At 40.6% G+C, this 22,572-nt stretch overlaps 1 long non-coding RNA gene across 1 annotated transcript; it reads left to right on the top strand.

The window, feature by feature from the left end:
- Positions 1-6,968: 6,968 nt before the first annotated feature.
- On the top strand, positions 6,969-15,967 carry LOC132658841 (uncharacterized). Its single transcript, XR_009598919.1, has 2 exons — positions 6,969-13,822; positions 15,685-15,967. It is a non-coding gene; the product is annotated as an uncharacterized LOC132658841 (long non-coding RNA).
- The last annotated feature ends 6,605 nt before the right edge of the window (positions 15,968-22,572 follow it).

Raw genomic sequence — 22,572 nt, forward strand, 5'->3', positions numbered from 1 at the left:
CCTCATGGGGGAAACCCATAAATAACTAGAAAACTGTACAAATATATGGAATAACTTTTTAGGCATGGACAGCTATTAGTGCAGAACTATTATCCTTGAGAGAAGGAAAACAAGACAGTACAAAGAAAATTAACTGTCTTTTTCTTATGAAAATAGATATAAAAACATTTAAGAAATGTTACCAAATCGTAACCAACTCCAAATAAAAATCATATATCATGGCCAAGTGGGGTTCATCTTAGAAATGCAGGATTAGTTTAACATTTGAAAATCACCATATTGTAAAATAAAGGAGAAAAACATAATTTATCACAATATATACAAAAAAGAGCATTGATAATATTCACCATCTATTTATGAGAAAAGCTCTATTAAAATTAAGAGTAAAATGTGGTAAAGAGCATCTATGAAAGTTCTACAGCTAATATCATATTTAATGCTAAAAGAGAATACTTTTACATTAAGAACAGGACAGGGATATCTGCTCTCATTATTTCTGTTCAACACTGTACTGAGGTCCTAATCACTGCCACAGTAAAAAAAAGGAAAAAGGTCATATATTTAGATATGAAGAAGTAAACTGTCTTTATTTGCAGATCAGATAATATAATAATATAAATAAAAAGTCCTAAGGAATCTATAAAAGAGCTATTAGAACTAACTAATATATTAATTAGCAAAATCACAAGATAAAAGGTCAATGTACAAAAGTTATTTGTATTTTTGTATACTAGAACTGAACAACTGGAAAAATAAAAATTTAGAGCCATTTATAATGACTTAAAAACATGGAATATTTATGGATAAGTTCAGCAAATTATGTGTAAAATCAGTACACTAAAACTACAAAATACTGCTGAGACCAAAGTAAGATCTAAATAAATAAATGCATCATATTCATGGATTAAAAGACAACATTGTTATGATGTCAGTTATTCCTAAATTCATCTATAGATTCAATGCAGCCATAAGCAAAAATACCAGCAGGCTTTTTTTGGGATAAAAACAGACAAGCTGATCCTAAAATACATATAAAAATGCAAAAACCTATAATAGTAAAAATTTTTTTTGAGGAAGAACAAAGTTGGAAGATTTACAATATTTGATTCTAAAACTTTCCCCAAGGTGGTAGCATGTTTGCACATTTGAGGAGCAGTGAGGATACTTGTATGGCTGTAGAAGAATGATGCAAAGAGATTATGGATTTCATTCTAAGTCAGTTAGGGAGCTATCAGAAGATTTTGATAAGGGAGCTTATATGATCCCACTTAATGTTTTAATAAGGTCACTCTGGCTTCCATATTCAGAACAGAATAAAAGGGGAAAGGGCAGAAGCAGAAAAGCAGTTTAGAGGCTACTGCTGTTATACAGAGATGATGGTGGTCTGGACCAAGTGGTAAGAAGGGTTAGTTTATGGATGCATTTTTAAAGGTAGAGCTGACTGAGTTTCCTGATAACTGGATATAGGGCATGGAAGAAAGAAGTTAAGGTCTGGGCAACTGGACAACAGGGCTGCTAGTTACTATGGTGGGGAAGCTGGTAGGAGGATCAGGCGAAGTGTTTTGTGTGGCTGAACCACACTGACTCCATCTTATCAGCTTCATCTTAGCCTGAAGCCTACCCCCTCCTCTTTCTGCATGACTGAGCTTTAACCTACTCATAAGGAATTGCACAAGCCATATATATAGTCTCTATCAACTTTTACCCTTGCCGTCATCTCATGTGAAAACTGGAAGAATGCCTTTTGCTGATTGCAGATGGTTAATGGTCATGAGATCCCTAGGGGAGATGAAAAATGCCCAGTTTCCTTTGGTGTTGACATGCTTCCCACTTGATAGTCAGATTCTATTTTTAGCTTTGGCTCTTTTAAATCTTCCTGCACTCCCTCCACAGTGTGGTGTGGAGCATAGCTATCAATGTCTGGGCTGTGGTCCACACTGTCCTGCCTGTATGTAAGTTGCCCACAATAGACTTCATTGTTGCACCTTATGGAGTTGTTTGCTGCATTTTTCAGCCTTAAACTTCCTTCTCAATTCAGAGGATATTATTCAACATCCTTCTTCCCAACAATTTTGTTAGAGACATGATAAGTTTGAGATGTCTATTGTATACCCAAGTGGGGTTATCAGGTAGGTAGGTCCATGAATATGAAGTCTAGGTTAGAGATGTATTTAAAGCCATGAGATTGGATGAGAAGACTCATGGGATGAGTGGAAATAGAAGAAAAGTTCCAAAGACTGAACCTTGTGGGTCCTCCAATATTTAGCACTTGTGGGAATAAGGGGGTTCATCCGAGAAATAGGAGGAAAAATTGTGTTAGGAGCAAAGGTGTTAGAAAAGAGAGGAGACCAATAATGTCAGACATATGGGCAGGGGAAGTGTTGAAGGGTCTTGAATGCCAGGATGGGGATATCAATCTTAAAAGACAGAGTTACAATCAGATTCAAGTCATAGAAAGATTCCTCTGGTAGCACTGTGGGATAGAAACAGAGGTTATGAAGGGGTCAGACTTTAGGTAGGTAGACCAGGGTGTGCATTCATGCTTAGTCACTCAGTCGTGTTGCCCTCTTTTGAGATCCCATAGTCTACCAGGCTCCTCTGTCCATGGGATTCTCCAGACAAGAAGACTGGAATGGGTAGCCATTCTCTTCTCTAGGGGATTGTCCCAACCAAGGGACTGAACTGAGTCTCCTGCATTGCAGATGGATTTTTTTTCTGCCTGAGCCACCAGGGAAGGTCAGGGAGGAGGCAAAAGCAATTGTGAGGTCGTCCAATAAGACAAAATCAGGACTGATGGTCTCCTGATCTGGGATTTCTCTATTGTTTGGCTCTTCAAAGATTTGTCTGCCAAAGATTCCAGCTAGGGGCTTCTCTGGTGCTTCAGTGGTAAAGAATCTGCCTGCCAGTGCAGGAGACATGGGTTTGATACCTGGTCTGGGAAGATTCCACATGCCACAGAGCAACTAAGCCTGTGTGCAACAACTACTGAGGCTGTGTTCTAGAGCTGGGGAGCTGCAACTACTGAGCCCACATGTGCAACTGCTAAAGCCTATGTGCCCTAAGGCCTGTTTCATGAGAGAAGCCACTGCAGTGAGAAATTCAGGCATGGCAAGTAGCGAGTAACCCCTACTCTCTGCAAGTGGGGAAAAGCCTGCATGGCAAGAAAGACCTAGAACAGCCCAAACAAAACAAAACAAAACAAAACAAAACAAAACAAAACAAAACAAAACAAAAGATTCCAGCCACGTCTTCCTGGCTTGCCCTGAACCTTGAGAAGACAGGAATGGCTGAGTCTTCTGTCCATGGTGCTGATTTGTAAGTTCCTCTCTCCATCTCTTAAAGGCACATTTGTGCTCCCATCTTAGCTTTCAGGACTGGCACAGAATCAACTAGCCCTGAATCAATCATCTCAGAATCAATCATCACCCTGCATATGGCCAGAGACTCAGAGCCTTAAGATCTGATAAAAGATTTTTTGGGTTGTGTGCCTGGCTCCACCTTTATTCAGATCTCCAAGGTTACTGTTGCTGTGATAGTCTTGCTGGCCAGACAGATTGAGAAAGGCTTCGTACCTAGAGAATGGAGTGCCCTGACCCAGTCAGTTTCCTAGGTCCTACCCCATCCATATAGTTGAAGTTGTTGGACCTACATAGTTCCCTAGTCTTGTTTCTTACAGGCACAGTTCCTTAGCATTTCCCATTCTGCTCAGCAATTATCCTTAGCAACCTGTAAGCTGCTAAGTCATATCCAACTCTTTGTGACCCTGTGGACTGCAGCACTCCAGGTCTCCCTGTCCTTCACTATCTCCCAGAGTCTGCTCAAACTCATGTCCATTGAATCAGTGATGCCATCCAACTATCTCATCCTTTGTCAGCCCCTTCTCCTGATTTCAATCTTTCTCAGCATCAGGGAACCTGAAGCATCAGCAACCTGTAGCCCAAACTCTCTGGCCTTTTATCATTGCATGTTGACTTTCCTTGAAAAGCCTCTTCATGCCTCCTTCATCTGAATAAATCCTAGACATTCTTCAATGCTCAACTTAGGGGTACCTTATTCTAGAAAGACTTCCCTGATACCCAGGTTGCTTAGGTGTCTCTTTCTTCTCCTCCTCCTCTTCTTCTTAACTGACAACAGTTGCACAAATTTAGTTTATCTATAATCTTGGCTCATGACACTGTCATCATTAGTCTTTGAACTGACCTCTTTTCCTTCCCTCCCTCCTTCCTTCCTCTTTCCTTTTTTCCCCTCCCTCTCCCTGCCTCCATTCCTCTTTCTCTCACACACAAACTCATAAACCAGCCCAGCAAGTAACATCAACAATAATTACATGTAAGTGTCCATCTTGTTTCTTCAAAGAGGCAAAGGAGAAAAGGAAATATATACCTATCTAAATGCAGAGTTCCAAAGAATAGCAAGGAGAGATAAGTGAGTCTTCCTAAGTGATAAATGCAAGGAACTAGAAGAAAACAATAGAATGGGAAAGACTAGAGATCTCTTCAGGAAAATTAGAAATACCAAGGGAATATTTCATGCAAAGATAGGCACAATAAAGGATAGAAATGGTATGGACCTAACAGAAGCAGAAGATATTAAGAAGAGGTGGCAAGAATACGCAGAAGAATTATGCAAAAAAGATGTTCATGACACAGATAACCATGATAGTGTGATCACTAACCTAGAGCCAGACATCCTGGAGTATGAAGTCAAGTGGGCCTTAGGAAGCATCACTACGAACAAAGCTATTGGAGGTGATGGAATTCCAGCTGAGATATTTCAAATCCTAAAAGATGATGCTGTAAAAGTGCTACACTCAATATGCTAACAAATTTGGAAAACTCAGCAGTGGCCACAGGACGGGAAAAAGTCAGTGTTCATTCCAATCCCAAAGAAGGCAATGCCAAAGAATGCTCAAACTACTGCACAACTGCACTCATATCACATGCTAGTAAAGTAATGCTCAAAATTCTCCAAGACAGGCTTCTATAGTACGTGAACTGAGAAATTCCAGATGGTCAAGCTGGATTTAGAAAAGGCAGAGGAACCAGAGATCAAATTGTCAACATCCATTGGATCATTGAAAAAGCAACAGAGTTCCAGAAAAACATCCAATTCTGCTTTATTGGCTACAAAGCCTTTAACGGTGTGAATTACAACAAACTGGAAAATTCTTCAAGAGATGGCAATGCCTGACCACTTTACCTGCCTCCTGAGAAATCTGTATGCAGGTTAAGAAGCAACAGTTAAAACTGGACATGGAACAATGGACTAGTTCCAGATTGGGAAAGGTGTACATCAAGCCTGTATATTGTCACCCTGATTATTTAATTTATATGCAGAGTATATCATATGAAATTATGTACATCCAGCCAGGCTGGATGAAGCACAAGTTGGAATCAAGATTGCCAGGAGAAATATCAATAACTTCAGATGTGCCGATGACACCACCCTTATGGCAGAAAGCGAAGAAGAACTAAAGAGCTTCTTGATGAAAGTGAAAGAGGAGAGTGAAAAGGTTGGCTTAAAACTCAACATTCAAAAAGCTAGTATCATGGCATCCAGTTTCATCATGTCATGGCAAATAGATGGGGAAACAATGGAAATCGTGACAGACTTTATTTTCTTTGGCTCCAAAATCACTGCAGATAGTGACTGCAGCCATGAAATTAAAAGAGACTTGCTCCTTGGAAGAAAAACTATGACTAACCTAGACAGCATATTAAAAAGCAGAGACATTACTTTGCCAACAAAGATTCATCTAGTCAAAGCTATGGTTTTTCCAGTAGTCATATATGAATGTGAGAGGTGGACCATAAAGAAAGCTGAGCGCCGAAGAACTGATGCTTTTGAACTGTGGTGTTGAAGACTCTTGAGAGTCCCCTGGACTGCAGGGAAATTAAATCAGGCATCCTAAAGGAAATCGGTCTTGAATATTCATTGGAAAGACTGATGCTGAAGCTGAAACTCCAATCCTTTGGCTACCTGATGTGAAGAACTGATTCATTGGAAAAGACCCTGATTCTGGGGAAAGATTGAAGGCAGGAGGAGAATGGGATGATAGAGGATGAGATGGTTGGATGGCATCACTGACTAGATGGACATGAGTTTGAGCAAGCTCTGGGAGTTGGTGATGAACAGGGAAGCCTGGTGTGCTGGAGTCCACGGGGTCTCAAAGAATTGGACACGAATGAACAGCTGAACTGAACTGAACCTCTTTCCTCATCTCCATGTAAATACCATCCTGAAATTTGCATTTGTCATTTCCTTGATTTTCAAAACATACACACACACATTTTTTGGTTTTAGTTATTTTTTTTTATATTTACAAAAAGAATATCATGCTGTGTACAATCTTTTGAGACTAGCTATTTTCTTTTGGTGTAAATATCATCAATATTCAACCAAATTGTAATATGGGCTATAGTTCACTCAAATTTGCTGCTGTATATGAAATATTCTTTTGTACAAATATATCACAATTTATTGATTGATCTTCCTGTCAATGGATAATAATGGTATTGTTTATATTATTTTGCTATTTCAAACAGTACTGCTAAGAATATTATTGTACTTATATACTGGAGCATCTCTCCTAGTGCATACTTACACTTACTTACACACCTGTACATATCTTGAAGTGGAATTACTAAGATGTAGAGTATCTCAAAATTCATATTTATAAGCTAATACTAAATTGCTTATCAAAGTGGTTGTGTAAATTTACAGTCCCAGTCACAGTGTATAGTAACTAGTTGACCAACATTTTCTCTAACATTTCTCTGACATTTGCTATTGTCAGACTTCTTTATTTTTTAACCTTTTTAAAAAATTTTTATTATTATTATTTTTTTAATATCTTTAATTCTTACATGCGTTCCCAAACATGAACCCCCCTCCCACCTCCCTCCCCATAACATCTCTCTGGGTCATCCCCATGCACCAGCCCCAAGCATGCTGCATCCTGCGTCAGACATAGACTGGCGATTCAATTCTTACATGATAGTATACATGTTAGAATGTCATTCTCCCAAATCATCCCACCCTCTCCCTCTCCCTCTGAGTCCAAAGGTCCATTATACACATCTGTGTCTCTTTCCCTGTCTTGCATACAGGGTCGTCATTGCCATCTTCCTAAATTCCATATATATGTGTTAGTATACTGTATTGGTGTTTTTCTTTCTGGCTTACTTCACTCTGTATAATCGGCTCCAGTTTGATCCATCTCATCAGAACTGATTCAAATGAATTCTTTTTTACGGCTGAGTAATACTCCATTGTGTATATGTACCACAGCTTTCTTATCCATTCATCTGCTGATGGACATCTAGGTTGCTTCCATGTCCTGGCTATTATAAACAGTGCTGCGATGAACATTGGTGTACATGTGTCTCTTTCAATTCTGGTTTCCTGGTGTGTATGCCCAGCAGTGGGATTGCTGGGTCATAAGGTAGTTCTATTTGCAATTTTTAAGGAATCTCCACACTGTTCTCCATAGTGGCTGTACTAGTTTGCATTCCCACCAACAGTGTAGGAGGGTTCCCTTTTCTCCACACCCTCTCCAGCATTTATTGCTTGCAGATTTTTGGATCGCAGCCATTCTGACTGGTGTGAAGTGGTACCTCATTGTGGTTTTGATTTGCATTTCTCTAATAATGAGTGATGTTGAGCATCTTTTCATGTGTTTGTTAGCCATCTGTATGTCTTCTTTGGAGAAATGTCTATTTAGTTCTTTGGCCCATTTTTTGATTGGGTCGTTTATTTTTCTGGAATTGAACTGCAGAAGTTGCTTGTATATTTTTGAGATTAGTTGTTTGTCAGTTGCTTCATTTGCTATTATTTTCTCCCATTCAGAAGGCTGTCTTTTCACCTTGCTTATATTTTCCTTTGTTGTGCAGAAGCTTTTAATTTTAATTAGATCCCATTTGTTTATTTTTGCTTTTATTTCCAGAATTCTGGGAGGTGGATCATAGAGGATCTTGCTGTGATTTATGTCTGAGAGTGTTTTGCCTATATTCTCCTCTAGGAGTTTTATAGTTTCTGATCTTACATTTAGATCTTTAATCCATTTTGAGTTTGTTTTTGTGTGCGGTGTTAGAAAGTGATCTAGTTTCATTCTTTTACAAGTGGTTGACCAGTTTTCCCAGCACCACTTGTTAAAGAGATTGTCTTTACTCCGTTGTATATTCTTGCCTCCTTTGTCAAAGATAAGGTGTCCATATGTGTGTGGATTTATCTCTGGGCTTTCTATTTTGTTCCATTGATCTATATGTCTGTCTTTGTGCCAGTACCATACTGTCTTGACGACTGTGGCTTTGTAGTAGAGCCTGAAGTCAGGCAAGTTGATTCCTCCAGTTCCATTCTTCTTTCTCAAGATTGCTTTGGCTATTTGAGGTTTTTGTATTTCCATACAAATCTTGAAATTATTTGTTCTAGTTCTGTGAAAAATGTGGCTGGTAGCTTGATAGGGATTGCATTGAATTTGTAAATTGCTTTGGGTAGTATACTCATTTTCACTATATTGATTCTTCCGATCCATGAACATGGTATATTTCTCCATCTATTAGTGTCCTCTTTGATTTCTTTCATCAGTGTTTTATAGTTTTCTATATATAGGTCTTTAGTTTCTTTAGGTAGATATATTCCTAAGTATTTTATTCTTTTCGTTGCAATGGTGAATGGAATTGTTTCCTTAATTTCTTTTTCTACTTTCTCATTATTCGTGTATAGGAATGCAAGGGACTTCTGTGTGTCGATTTTATATCCTGCAACTTTACTATATTCATTGATTAGCTCTAGTAATTTTCTGGTGGAGTCTTTAGGGTTTTCCATGTAGAGGATCATGTCATCTGCAAACAGTGAGAGTTTTACTTCTTCTTTTCCAATTTGGATTCCTTTTATTTCTTTTTCTGCTCTGACTGCTATGGCCAAAACTTCCAGAACTATGTTGAATAGTAGCGGTGAAAGTGGACACCCTTGTCTTGTTCCTGACTTTAGGGGAAATGCTTTCAAATTTTACCATTGAGGATAATGTTTGCCGTGGGTTTGTCATAGATAGCTTTTCTTATGTTGAGGTATGTTCCTTCTATTCCTGCTTTCTGGAGAGTTTTTATCATAAATGGATGTTGAATTTTGTCAAAGGCCTTCTCTGCATCTATTGAGATAATCATATGGTTTTTATTTTTCAATTTGTTAATGTGGTGAATTACATTGATTGATTTGCGGATATTGAAGAATCCTTGCATCCCTGGGATAAAGCCCACTTGGTCATGGTGTATGATCTTTTTAATGTGTTGTTGGATTCTGATTGCTAGAATTTTGTTGAGGATTTTTGCATCCACGTTCATCAGTGATATTGGCCTGTAGTTTTCTTTTTTTATGACATCTTTGTCAGGTTTTGGTATTAGGGTGATGGTGGCCTCATATAATGAGTTTGGAAGTTTACCTTCCTCTGCAATTTTCTGGAAGAGTTTGAGGAGGATAGGTGTTAGCTCTTCTCGAAATTTTTGGTAGAATTCAGCTGTGAAGCCGTCTGGACCTGGGCTTTTGTTTGCTGGAAGATTTCTGATTACAGTTTCAATTTCCGTGCTTGTGATGGGTCTGCTAAGATTTTCTATTTCTTCCTGGTTCAGTTTTGGAAAATTGTACTTTTCTAAGAATTTGTCCATTTCTTCCACGTTGTCCATTTTATTGGCATACAACTGCTGATAGTAGTCTCTTATGATCCTTTGTATTTCTGTGTTGTCTGTTGTGATGTTTCCATTTTCATTTCTAATTTTATTGATTTGATTTTTCTCTCTTTGCTTCTTGATGAGTCTGGCTAATGGTTTGTCAATTTTATTTATCCTTTCAAAGAACCAGCTTTTGGCTTTGTTGATTTTTGCTATGGTCTCTTTTGTTTCTTTTGCATTTATTTCTGCCCTAATTTTTAAGATTTCTTTCCTTCTACTAACTCTGGGGTTCTCCAACTCTTCCTTTTCTAGTTGCTTTAGGTGTAGAGTTAGGTTATTTATTTGACTTTTTTCTTGTTTCTTGAGGTATGCCTGTATTGCTATGAACTTTCCTTTTAGCACTGCTTTTATAGTGTCCCACAGGTTTTGGGTTGTTGTGTTTTCATTTTCATTAGTTTCTATGCATATTTTGATTTCTTTTTGATTTCTTCTGTGATTTGTTGGTTATTCAGAAGTGTGTTGTTCATCCTCCATATGTTGGAATTTTTAATAGTTTTTCTCCTGTAATTGAGATCTAATCTTAATGCATTATGGTCAGAAAAGATGCTTGGAATGATTTCGATTTTTTGAATTTATCAAGTTTAGATTTATGGCCCAGGATGTGATCTATCCTGGAGAAGGTTCCATGAGCACTTGAAAAAAAGGTGAAATTCATTGTTTTGGGGTGAAATGTCCTATAGATATCAATTAGGTCTAACTGATTTAATGTATCATTTAAAGTTTGCTTTTCTTTGTTAATTTTCTGTTTAGTTGATCTGTCCATAGGTGTGAGTGGGGTATTAAAGTCTCCCACTATTATTGTGTTATTGTTGATTTCCCCTTTCATGCTTGTTAGCATTTGTCTTACATATTGTGGTGCTCCTATATTGGTTGCATATATATTTATAATTGTTATATCTTCTTCTTGGATTGTTCCTTTGATCATTATGTAGTGGCCTTCTTTGTCTCTTTTTACAGCCTTTGTTTTAAAGTCTATTTTATCGGATATGAGTATTGCCACTCCTGCTTTCTTTTGGTCTCTATTTGCGTGGTATATCTTTTCCAGCCCTTCACTTTCAGTCTGTATGTGTCCCTTGTTTTAAGGTGGGTCTCTTGTAAGCAGCATATAGAGGGGTCTTGTTTTTGTATCCATTCGGCCAGTCTTTGTCTTTTGGTTGGGGCGTTCAACCCATTTACGTTTAAGGTAATTATTGATAAGCATGATCCCGTTACCATTTACTTTATTGTTTTGGGTTCGGGTTTATACACCCTTTCGTGTTTCCTGTCTAGAGGATATCCTTTAGAATTTGTTGGAAAGCTGGTTTGGTGGTGCTGAATTCTCTCAGCTTTTGCTTGTCTGTAAAGCTTTTGATTTCTCCTTCGTATTTGAATGAGATCCTTGCTGGGTACAGTAATCTGAGCTGTAGGTTATTGTCTTTCATCACTTTAAGTATGTCTTGCCATTCCCTCCTGGCCTGAAGAGTTTCTATTGAAAGATCAGCTGTTATCCTTATGGGAATCCCCTTGTGTGTTATTTGTTGTTTTTCCCTTGCTGCTTTTAATATTTGTTCTTTGTGTTTGATCTTTGTTAATTTGATTAATATGTGTCTTGGGGTGTTTCACCTTGGGTTTATCCTATTTGGAACTCTCTGTGTTTCTTGGACTTGGGTGATTATTTCCTTCCCCATTTTAGGGAAGTTTTCAACTATTATCTCCTCAAGGATTTTCTCATGATCTTTCTTTCTGTCTTCTTCTTCTGGGACTCCTATAATTCGAATGTTGGAGTGTTTCATATTGTCCTGGAGGCCTCTGAGATTGTCCTCGTTTCTTTTAATTCGTTTTTCTTGTTTCCTCTCTGATTCATTTATTTCTACCATTCTATCTTCTATTTCACTAATCCTATCTTCTGCCTCCGTTACTCTACTATTTGTTGCCTCCAGAGTGTTTCTGATCTCATTTATTGCGTTATTCATTATATTTTGACTCTTTTTTATTTCTTCTAGGTCCTTGTTAAACCTTTCTTGCATCTTCTCAATCCTTGTCTCTAGGCTATTTATCTGTGTTTCCATTTTGATTTCAAGATTTTGGATCATTTTCACTATCAATATTCGGAATTCCTTCTCCGGTAGATTCCCTACTTCTTCCTCTTTTGTTTGGTTTGGTGGGCAACTCTCCTGTTCCTTTGCCTGCTGAGTATTCCTCTGTCTCTTCATTTTGGTTATATTGCTGCGTTTGGGGTGGCCTTTTTATATTCTGGTAATTTGTGGAGTTCTCTTTATTATGGAGCTTCCTCACTTTGGGTGGGGTTCTATCAGTGGCTTGTCAAGGTTTCCTGGTTAGGGAGGCTTGTGTTGGAGTTTTGGTGGGTGGAGCTGGGTTTCTTCTCTCTGGAGTGCAGTGGAGTGACCCGTAATGGGTTATGAGACATCAAAGGTTTTGGGATAATTTTGAGCTGCCTGTATATTGAAGCTCAGGGGAGTGTTCCTGTGTTGCTGGAGAATTTGTGTGGTATGTCTTGTTTTGGAACTTGTTGGCCCTTGGGTGGAGCTTGGTTTCGGTGTAGGTATGAAGGCATTTGATGAGCTCCTATTGCTTAATGTTCCCTGAATTCAAGAGTTCTCTAATGTTTTCAGGCTTTGGATTTAAGCTTCCTGCTTCTGGTTTTCAGTTTTATTTTTACAGTAGCCTCTAGACTTCTCCATCTATACAGCACCAATGATAAAACATCTAGGTTAAAGATGAAAAGTTTCTCCACCTTGAGGGACACTCAGAGAGGTTCACTGAGTTACAAGGAGAAGAGAAGATGGAGGGGGTAGTTAGAGGTAACTGGAATGAGATGCAGTGAGATCAAAAGAGGAGAGAGCAAGCTAGCCAGTAGTCACTTCCTTATGTGCGCTCGATAGTCTGGACCGCTCAGAGGTATTTACAGAGTTATACGGGGAAGAGGAGAGGGAGGAAGTAGACAGAGGTGACCAGGAGGATAAGAGAGAGGAATGAGTAGGAGAGAGACAAATCCTGCCAGTAACCAGTTCCTTAGGTGTTCTCTACCGTCTGGAACACACAGAGATTCACAGAGTTGGATAGAGAAGAGATGGGGGAGAAAAGAGACAGAGGCCACCTGGTGGAGAAAAAGGAGAGTCCAGAGGAGGAGAGAGTGGTCAAGCCAGTAATCTTGCTCTCAGGTAAACTTGGGTAGTGAAGTTTGGGTTTTTAAATGTACAAAATTGACAACAAAAACCTAAAAGCAAAGATTAAAAATCTAGAGTAGAGGTTGGATTTTCAAAGATACAATATTAAAGAAAAGCAGAAGGAAAAAGGAAGAAAGAAAAGAAAAAAAAAGAATTATTAAACAAACAAACAAACAAACAAACAAAAAACACCAACAACCATCCAAAGAGTATATATGGTGTTTGCCTTAAAAAAAAAAAAAAGTCTTTTTTTAAAAAATAGTAATAATAGGTTATAGAAATAAAAATTAGAGGAGAGGAGAAATAGAAGACTTAACAATTTAAAAAAAGCTAGAAAAAAAGGGAAAAAAAACACAAAAAAGCAAAAAGCAAAAAGAAAAAAAAGGCAATGATTTTAAAAATATTAAAAATATATCTAGCCCTTCTCTGATGTTATGGGCCGTGTGGGCTCACTTCCAAGGTGGTTCCCTCTGTTTAACTTCTTCTGTTTGCTGGTTTTTTAGGCTCACTAGTTCAGTCGCGCTGTGGGGAGGGGGAATGCTGCAAACAAATAGCACTGTCGTGTGCACACAGTATCTCTGCTCCGCTGGACCTGTCCTTTCTCGCGGCGCACAAACCGCTCCGGCTCTACGATGCTCAGCCGGGAACCGTCTGGGGCCGGCCCTAGGCTGCGTGCACTTCCCCGGTCCAAGCCGCTCAGGTTCGGCGCTCAGGCAGCCCTCAGAGGCACAGATTCGGCTGGAACTGCGCTTTGTGCCCTTCCCAGGTCCGAGTGGCTCAGGAGTTTGGCGAGCGCGATCGCCGCGGCTTGTCACCTTTTCCGCCGCTGCCGCTCAGCTCTCTGGGTGGACCGCTGGCGCACCCCGTGAGGCAGACTGTGACTGTCCAGCACCCCCAGAAGTCTTAGCAAAGGAGCCTGCTTGCAGTTTGGTAAGTCAAGTCTCTCCGGGTCTGCAGTTGCCCCTTTCCAGTCCTTATGGCTCTGGCTGCCTGTCCCCGGCGGGGGATGGTCTGCAGCCGGCTTTTTCCGTTCCGTCCTTTGTTCTGTGCTCGGTCCTGGCGGTGTCTTATGTTCGAGCTTTTCGCGTGGTAGCTATCCCACAGTCTGGTTTGCTAGCCCAAGTTAGATCGTTCTGGTTGCGCGTGGGGCATTCCTGCCCGATTCTTGCAGAGCACTGCAGCCCGCGCCTCCCACGCGTACCTGCCCTGCCCCCACTTCCCAATGGCGGATGCAGGCGTCTGTGCTGCTTTTCCGCTGGGGGAGTTACTGTTGGGCTTGTAATCTGTTGGTTTTAATTATTTATCTATTTTTCCTTCCTGTTATGTTGCCCTCTGTGTTTCCAAGGCTCGCCACAGACTCGGCAGGGAGAGTGTTTCCTGGTGTTTGGAAACCTCTCTTCTTAAAATTCCCTTCCCGGGACGGGCTTCCCTTCCCGGGACGGAGCTCCCTCCCCACCTCCTTTGTCTCCTTTTTTGTCTTTTATATTTTTTCTTACCTGTTTTTGAAGACAATGGTCTGCTTTTCTGGTTGCCTGATGTCCTCTGCCAGCCTACAGAAGTTGTTTTGTGGAGTTTGCTCGGAGTTGAAATGTTCTTTTGAGGAATTTGTGAGGGAGAAAGTGATCTTCCCATCCTATTCCTCCGCCATATTTCCCTCCTCTTTTTAACCATTTTTTAATTGAAGTATAGTTAATATACAATGTTGTATTAGCTTCAGGTTAGCAAAGTGATTTCAGTTCAGTTGAGTTGCTCAGTCGTGTCCGACTCTGCTACCCCATGAATCGCAGCACGCCAGGCCTCCCTGTCCATCACCAACTCCCAGAGTTGACTCAGACTCAAGTCCGTCGGGTCAGTGATGCCATCCAGCCATCTCATCCTCTGTTGTCCCCTTCTCCTCCTGCCCCCAATCCCTCCCAGCATCAAAGTCTTTTCCAATGAGTCAACTCTTCTCATGAGGTGGCCAAAGTACTGGAGTTTCAGCTTCAATATCAGTCCTTCCAGTGAACATCCAGGACTGATCTCCTTCAGAATGGACTGGTTGGATCTCCTTGCAGTCCAAGGGACTCTCAGGAGTCTTCTCCAGCACCACAGTTCAAAAGCATCAATTCTTCTGCACTCAGCTTTCTTCATAGTCCAGCTCTCACGTCCATACATGACTACTGGAAAACCATAGCCTTGACTAGACGGACCTTTGTTGGCAAAGTTTAGTTATATATATACATATGTTTTCAGTTATATATATGTATGTATGTATATATATATCTATATATATACTTTTTCAGATTTTTTCCCCTTATAGGTTATTATAAGATATTGAATATAGTTTCCTGTGCTATGCTGTCAGACTTTTCAATCTTTGTAAATTGAATGGAGTAACTGTGATTTCATCGTGGTCTTTATTTTTATTTACTGGATTACTAATGAGGTTTAGGAAATGTTTATTAGTAATTTGGTTCCCTTTTCTGTGAAATGCCTAATTGTGACTTTTGTTCATTTTTTAATTGTTTTCCCCTCTGTGAATGATTTCAGGCATTTTATATATTCATTATATATATATAATTATAAAATGAATATATAAATTTAAAATATAAAATTATAAAATGAGTATATAAATATTCATTTATATACTCATTTTATATGTTCATTTGTTGGTATGTGTTACAACTATATATTTCCCAGTTTGCAAATAATTGCTTATCTTTTCTTAAAATGTCTTTTAATGGATAGAACTATTTTAATATAGTTCAAGTTATTCTTTTTCTTTTATGATTAACTATTTTTTTTTTAATAAGGTCTTTCCTGGTGGCTCAGTGGTAAAGAACCCACCTGCCAATGCAGGAGACGTGGATTTGATCCCTGGGTCAGGAAGATCCCCTGAAGAAGGAAATGGAACCTACTCCGGTATTCTTACCTGGAAAATCACGTGGACAGAAGAGCCTGGCAGGCTACAGTCCATGGAGTCGCAAAAGAGTTGGCCATGACTTAGCAATGAAAACAAATTTTTTGTAAATTATTTAAGAAATTATCTCCCAGGTCAAAGTTATAAAGATATTAAAGTATATACTAAATGCTTTACATTTTAGAGTTTCAGTTTTGATCTTTAGTTCACCCTGAATGGACATTTTGTGTATGGGGCAAAACACAGAGGGCTTCCCTTGTGGTTCAGCTGGTAAAGAATCTGCCTGCAGTGCGGGAGACCTGGGTTCGATCCTTGGGTTGGGAAGATCCCTTGGAGAAGGGAAAGGCTACCCACTCCAGTATTCTGGCCTAGAGAATTCCACGGACTGTATAGTCCATGGGGTCGCAAAAAGTCTAACACGACTGAGTGCATTCACTTTCACTCAAAATATGGATCCAATTGCACATTTTTCATTTTTCTAATCCATATTGGCCAATTTGTACCATCAATTCAGTTCAGTCGCTCAGTCATGTCCAACTCTTTGTGACCCCTTGGACTGTAGCAAGCCAGGCTTCCCTGTTCATCACCAACTCCCAGAGCTTGCTCAAACTCATGTCCGTCGATTCAGTGATGCCATCCAACCATCTCATCCTCTGTCGTCCCCTTCTCCTTCCGCCTTCAGTCTTTCCCAGCATCAGGGTCGTTTCCAATGAATCAGTTCTTCACATCAGGTAGCCAAAGGATTGGAGTTTCAGCTTCAGCATCAGTCCTTCCCAAGAATATTCAGGATTGATTTCCTTCAGGATGGACTGGTTTGATCTCCTTGCAGTCCAAGGGACTCTCAAGAGTCTTCTCCAACACCACAGTTCAAAAGCATCAATTCTTCGGTGCTCAGCTTTCTTCACAGTCCAACTCTCACATCCATACCTAACTACTGGAAAAACCATAGCTTTGACTAGACGGACCTTTGTTGGCAAAGTAATGTCTCTTGCTTTTTAATATGCTGTCTAGGTTTGTACCATCACACTATCTTAATTTTGTGGTTAAGTGATTTCATAATATATTCTAAAAACTGGTAGAGCTAGTCTTTCCTCCCTCTTCTTCAGAAATACCTAGGATATATTTGCAAAGCAGAAATAGAGACACAGACATAGGACACAAACGTATGGAAGCAGGGAAGGGGACATGGAATGGATTGGGAGATTGGGATTGACATATATATGCTGCTGCTGCTAAGTTGCTTCAGTCGTGTCTGACTCTGTGCGACCCCATAGACGGCAGCCCACCAGGCACCGCCATCCCTGGGGTTCTCCAGGCAAGAACACTGGAGTGGGTTGCCATTTCCTTCTCCAATGCAAGAAAGTGAAAAGTGAAAGTGAAGTCACTGAGTCATGTCCAACTCTCAGCGACCCCATGGACTGCATCCCACCAGGCTCCTCCATCCATGGGATTGGAGTGGGGTGCCATTGCCTTCTCCATATATATGCTAGTGTGTATAAAATAGATAACAGATGAGAACTGACTGTACAGTACAGGGAACTCTACTCAATGCTCTGTGGTGACCTAAATATATATATTTGTGTGTGTGTATATGTACACACATGTGTATATGTATACACACATATATGTAGCTGATTCACTTTGCTGTACAGCAGAAACTAACACAATATTGTAAAGTAAGTATACTCCAATAAAAAAAGAAATATTTAGGGTATCTTTCCTCTTCCATATTAATTTACAATCAGTTATTAGGCTTAATTTTTAAAAAGCTCTATGGTGATTTTGATCGAGGTTGCATTGAATCTAAAATTGACCATAATAAATATTTCTCTTTGGAGACCTGGGATAGATACTATCTCCATTAAAAAAATGCTTATTTATCTGGCTGTGCCAAGTCCTAGTTGTGGCACGTAGGATCTTTAGTTTCAGCATGTAAACTCTTAGTTGTGGCATGTGGGATCTAGTTCCCTGGACCAGGGATCAAACCCTGGTCTCCTTGCACTGGGAGCTTGGAGACTTATCCACTGGACCACCAGGGAAGTCCTGATATTGTCTCTGTTTATTTTCCCCCAAATTTTAATTTTGGAACAGTAATCAGGTCTCTATAGAATATCCACAAAAACAGTAAAGCAACACCCACATACCCTCGCAACATTTGTTTTAGGTCTCTGTATTTATATAAATACTAGTATGTTCTTTTGTTCTGAATCACTTGAGAGTAATTCTCAAATTATGAAATCGTATTCCCAAATATTTCTGCATATAACTGCCAAGTACTGAGATGTTCTTCTGCATGAGCACAATGTAATGATCATATTCAGGAAATCTAACATTGTTGCATTATTATTTTCTAATAAAGTTCTTATTAAAAATTCTTCAATTTTCCCCTTAATGTCCTCCATACTGATTTAAAAACATGGGATCAAAGAGCTTATATCATATTTAATTGCTTTGTCTTTTTTTCTTCTTTAATCTAGATCAGTTTCCAGCTTGTCACTGACCTATGATTTTTTTGTCTTTTATGAAATTTTTGAAAGTACAGGCCAGATCTTTTGCAAAAATGTTCTTCAATTTAGATTCAAAATGGTTATGTAAGTATACACTCCCACTAGTAATTGTCATGAGTTTTTATTTTCCCTCAAGATTAGACTCAGGTTATAAGTATTTGTGGGAGGAATACTTTATCATTGATATGTCTATCTCAGTGTATCACACCCAAGGGTAAAATGTCAGTAGTGTATTTATTGTTGACATTAGATTTGATCATTTGTTGAGGAAGTATCTCTCGGTAATATATTTAATTACATGTAAATCTTACATAACTTGGTTATAATTATGCCTAACTACTTTATAATATTGTTGCTATTATAGTTGGAATCTTTTAAATATTGTTCTCTATGGCAAATATTTGCTGCTGGTGTACAGAAATGCAATCTTGCAAACATTTGTCCAATTGCCTTGCTCTGTTAATAATTCTAATAATTTGTGAACTTTTTATTTCATTTTATGTGGACAATCATATTATCTGTACTTAATGACAACTATATTTCTCCTTTTCCAATTAGTTATACCTGAATATCTTTTTCACCTATTAGGGCTGAAGTTTCTCCTTTGCACTCTCTCATCCCCTGTGCTTCCTTGTCATATAAAATTTTTTCTCTTCTGAAACTAAATTCAAAGGAAGGGCCAAGTATGTATGTTTCCCTACCAGTTTGTCCCTTTCTGTTGTCTTAACTTCTTTCTGTCCGTGTGATTCTTTGTCAATATCCATTTACTCAGAAATGTTTATAGGTTGTGGGAACCTGGATAAACTTGTCTGGTGGAAACTCATCTGTGGAGATTTAACAAGACTAGTGAGGTGGAGTCAAAATAAAGCTTTAAAGATAAAAGCAACTCCCTCGGGAGTTGGTCCAGGAATTCCAGTGAGAAAGTATTACCAAGTGACCTGAATACAAGGTGGGTTTATACTCAGAGACAGCTGTGGCTTTGTCTGGCTGACTCTGTTGACCTTCTACCACATTTCATGGCTTTGAGGGAGAGGGGATTGAAGAGCAGAAAGGATTATACCAAGAGATGCAGTGATTGGAGTAGGTTATCCTGAGCTTGGCTTTACCCTCTGTCATTTCAGGGCTGAAAAACTGGGTCCTAGGAACAGGCTGACATAACAGCAGGTCTTTCTTTGATTCTCCCAGGCAGGCATAGTCCCCACTCCATCAGCACCTGCCTGAAACATGGCTGTCTCTCCCACCAGACTGGCACTCTTCAAGGGCAGAGCCAACTTCTTATATCTTCCTGGGGTCCCTAGCACCCAGCATGGTGGGGAAGGGACATCAGAAAATGCTTAATCATTAACATTTGTGTGGTAGCTCAGAGCATGTCTGTTCACAGAGATCATCCAGGTATAATCTATTCTCCTGAAAGTCACAATTCTGTGAAACGTGGTAGAGGTCATCCTGCATTTTACAGCCAAGAGGTGCAGAGAGGTGAGCTATGAATTCAACTTCAAACTGCTGTTAAGTGTCTGTCTGCCTGTATGCTGCTTCACATGTGCTGTCTCTGGAGGGATCCATATCTGGAGGGAGGCTGGTGTCCTCCCACTAGAGAGCATTTGGTGTATGGGGAATCTCCTCTGGGTGGAGTGACAGGGAGCTCTGTCTGGTGTCAGCATCCTGTGATTCTCTCCCTAGCAGAGTATGCCTCCTTTGGTCAGCAGAGGGAAGCAGTGAAGCAGAACTTTCTGAAGCCCAGGACTGGGTTCACCCTACTTTGCATGATCAGAGCCTCTGCAGAGTTCTAGGCAAGTAATAGTGACTGCCATTTACCGAACACCTACTATGTGCCACAATTATTATAATATATATTATTTCTAATCTTTAAAACAGCTGCACATAGAGGGGATGACCATATTCATTTTCTGGATGGGGAAACTGACTCAGAAATGAAGTCACTTGCCTGCGGCCATGGAGCTAGTGAGTGGTATACCTGGCATGTGAACCAGCTGTACTGGTTCCAAAAAGTTGGTGTGTCTCCGTTAGCAAGCCCAGGACAAATGCCTGTTGAACAGACTTGTTGAATGAAGTCAAGACAGGGTCCTCCTCCCTCTCAGACACCCTACTCGTCCCAGCCATCCTACTTCTTGGGGTGAACACCACACAGGGCTGAGAGCAGATCTCCAGCTTGAGGAGGAGATATTTCTGCTCCCTGCCTTCCCTTTCCTAATTCTGTCACTGCCCAAAGTCTTCCATAATGTCTTTTTCTTTCTTTTATTAATTTAATTTTTTTGGTTGTGCTGGGTCTTTGTTGCCGTGCACAGGCTTTCTCTAGTTGTGGTGAGCAGAGGCTACTCTTCGTTGCAGGCATGGCTTCTTATTGTGGTGTATTCTCTTGGGGAGCACAGGCTCAGTAGCTGCCGCACACAGGCTCTAGAGGGCAGGCTCAGTAGTTGAGGCACATGGGCTTAGTTTCTCAGCGGCATGTGGAATATTCCCGGACCAGCGATTGAACTTATGCACCTTGCATTGACAGGTGGATTCTTATCTACTGTTGTCACCAGGGAAGGCCTGCTCTTTTCTTTCTGAATCTATCTCCAATACTTATTTTCCATCCAAAGCTGGGACAGGAAACAGAAGCTTGGGGCTAGGAATGGACAGGACTGGACTGCTGACCTCTGCTGCTAGTCTTACATCCAGGTGATCCTCAGTGGCCTTTGCCCTACTATAAGTCTCCTCCCTCTCTTGTCAGCCCTCCTCACCGCTCTCCTCCCTCCAAGTCTTTCCACCTCCCCACATTAATCTCCACGTTAGCCAGAGTGACTAATGCTTCAGTTTCCTTTATGGCCTTCAGTCCTCCCCATGGCCTCTAGAGTCAAGCCCCAGGTCCTCAGCCTGGCCTGCAAGGCTGGGCATGCTCTGGGCCCGGCCTGCCTCTCCAGCCTCTCCTCTCAGTCTGAACCATCCTCAAGCCATGTGCCCCTGGAATTATCTGACAGCTGGCTGACTGTGCCTTGCCTCTTTGGTCTTGGCTATCCATGTCACTTTCTCTGCTAGGGAATGCTTGTTTATCTTTCCAGATGCAGTTCTAATGACCCCTCTTCTGGGACTGCTTCCATGACCTTCCCTTCTACCCCAGCTGTAACAAATTCCTCACCATGGTTCCAGCAACAGGAAACACTTGACTGCCCTGATTTGTTCTGTACTTTTCTCTCCCCCTCCTCTGGGAGTTCCTCCATGTCTGAGATAGCTCTGTGTCTCCAGCCATAAGCACTAGTATTAGTAGCTCAGGATAGTAGTAGCTTACTGGATATCTGTTGAATGCATGAACTCAGCCTCAGATGGCTTCCCTGCTCAGGCCTGTGGCTTCAGGCTACTGCTCCTCTGATCACCTCTAAAGTTGTGCAAAGTGGTATGAAGGAAGAACTGGCTTCAGCATCCCTGCTGGTCAGGCTCCCCCTTCCTCTGGACACCCTTCCACAATGAGGGAGCATTCTCCACCACATCCCACCAGGCCCAGAGGTATACCCTACTTTAGAGCATAAGCTTTGAGACACATACCCTCCTTCCTTCTCTCCCCACCACTTCCTTCTCCAAAAGTCTGCCAAGAGCCTAGTAAATCTCTGTGCAGCAGCTGACACCCCCTGTTGCCTCCTGGCATTACTCACCCCTTGTTGTCATTTGTCAGGAGAGAGGGAGAAGGAGCAGGTGTGGTTGGAGACAGTAAGGAGTGAAGGTAGAGCGGGTGAGCCATACTTTGATGTTCTAGGGCTTCCATCTTCTCGGTGAAAGGGCAAATGCTGATTCAGCAGAAGTAGCTTCTTCTCTTTGGCCCTCTTTTCAGGGATGGGATGAATGATTTAGTGTCAGAAACCCCAGGGTCTCCCCTGAGGGAAGGTCCTCAGAGCTATCTGAGCCAGCCTGCTGCCTTTTAGCAGAACCTGGTTCATACTTTCTGCCCTTGTCCTCTCCTTCTCACAGACATGTTTGTGATACTTATGGTCTGATTTGCTTTTCACTTTCACTTTCAGACACTAACCATGCTGTGGAGGGGCTCAGGGTTCAATCCATCTATGCTGATTTTAACTGTCTGCTTTAGTCGAGTTTTGATCATGGAAAGAACCATCACCCATCTCTGTGTGTGTCCAGCACAGTCCTGGTCAGTCCCGAAGTCAATTCCAGATATTCATTCCCGAGTCCGCAAATTGCTGTACTCTCTTGTAGCAGTGATTGCAGTGAACACCACAAATTTTACACATTTGCCAAATTTTAAACAAACAGGTGCATGGTAT

Source organism: Ovis aries, chromosome 1 (assembly GCF_016772045.2).
Source record: "Ovis aries strain OAR_USU_Benz2616 breed Rambouillet chromosome 1, ARS-UI_Ramb_v3.0, whole genome shotgun sequence".
NCBI lineage: Eukaryota > Metazoa > Chordata > Mammalia > Artiodactyla > Bovidae > Ovis > Ovis aries.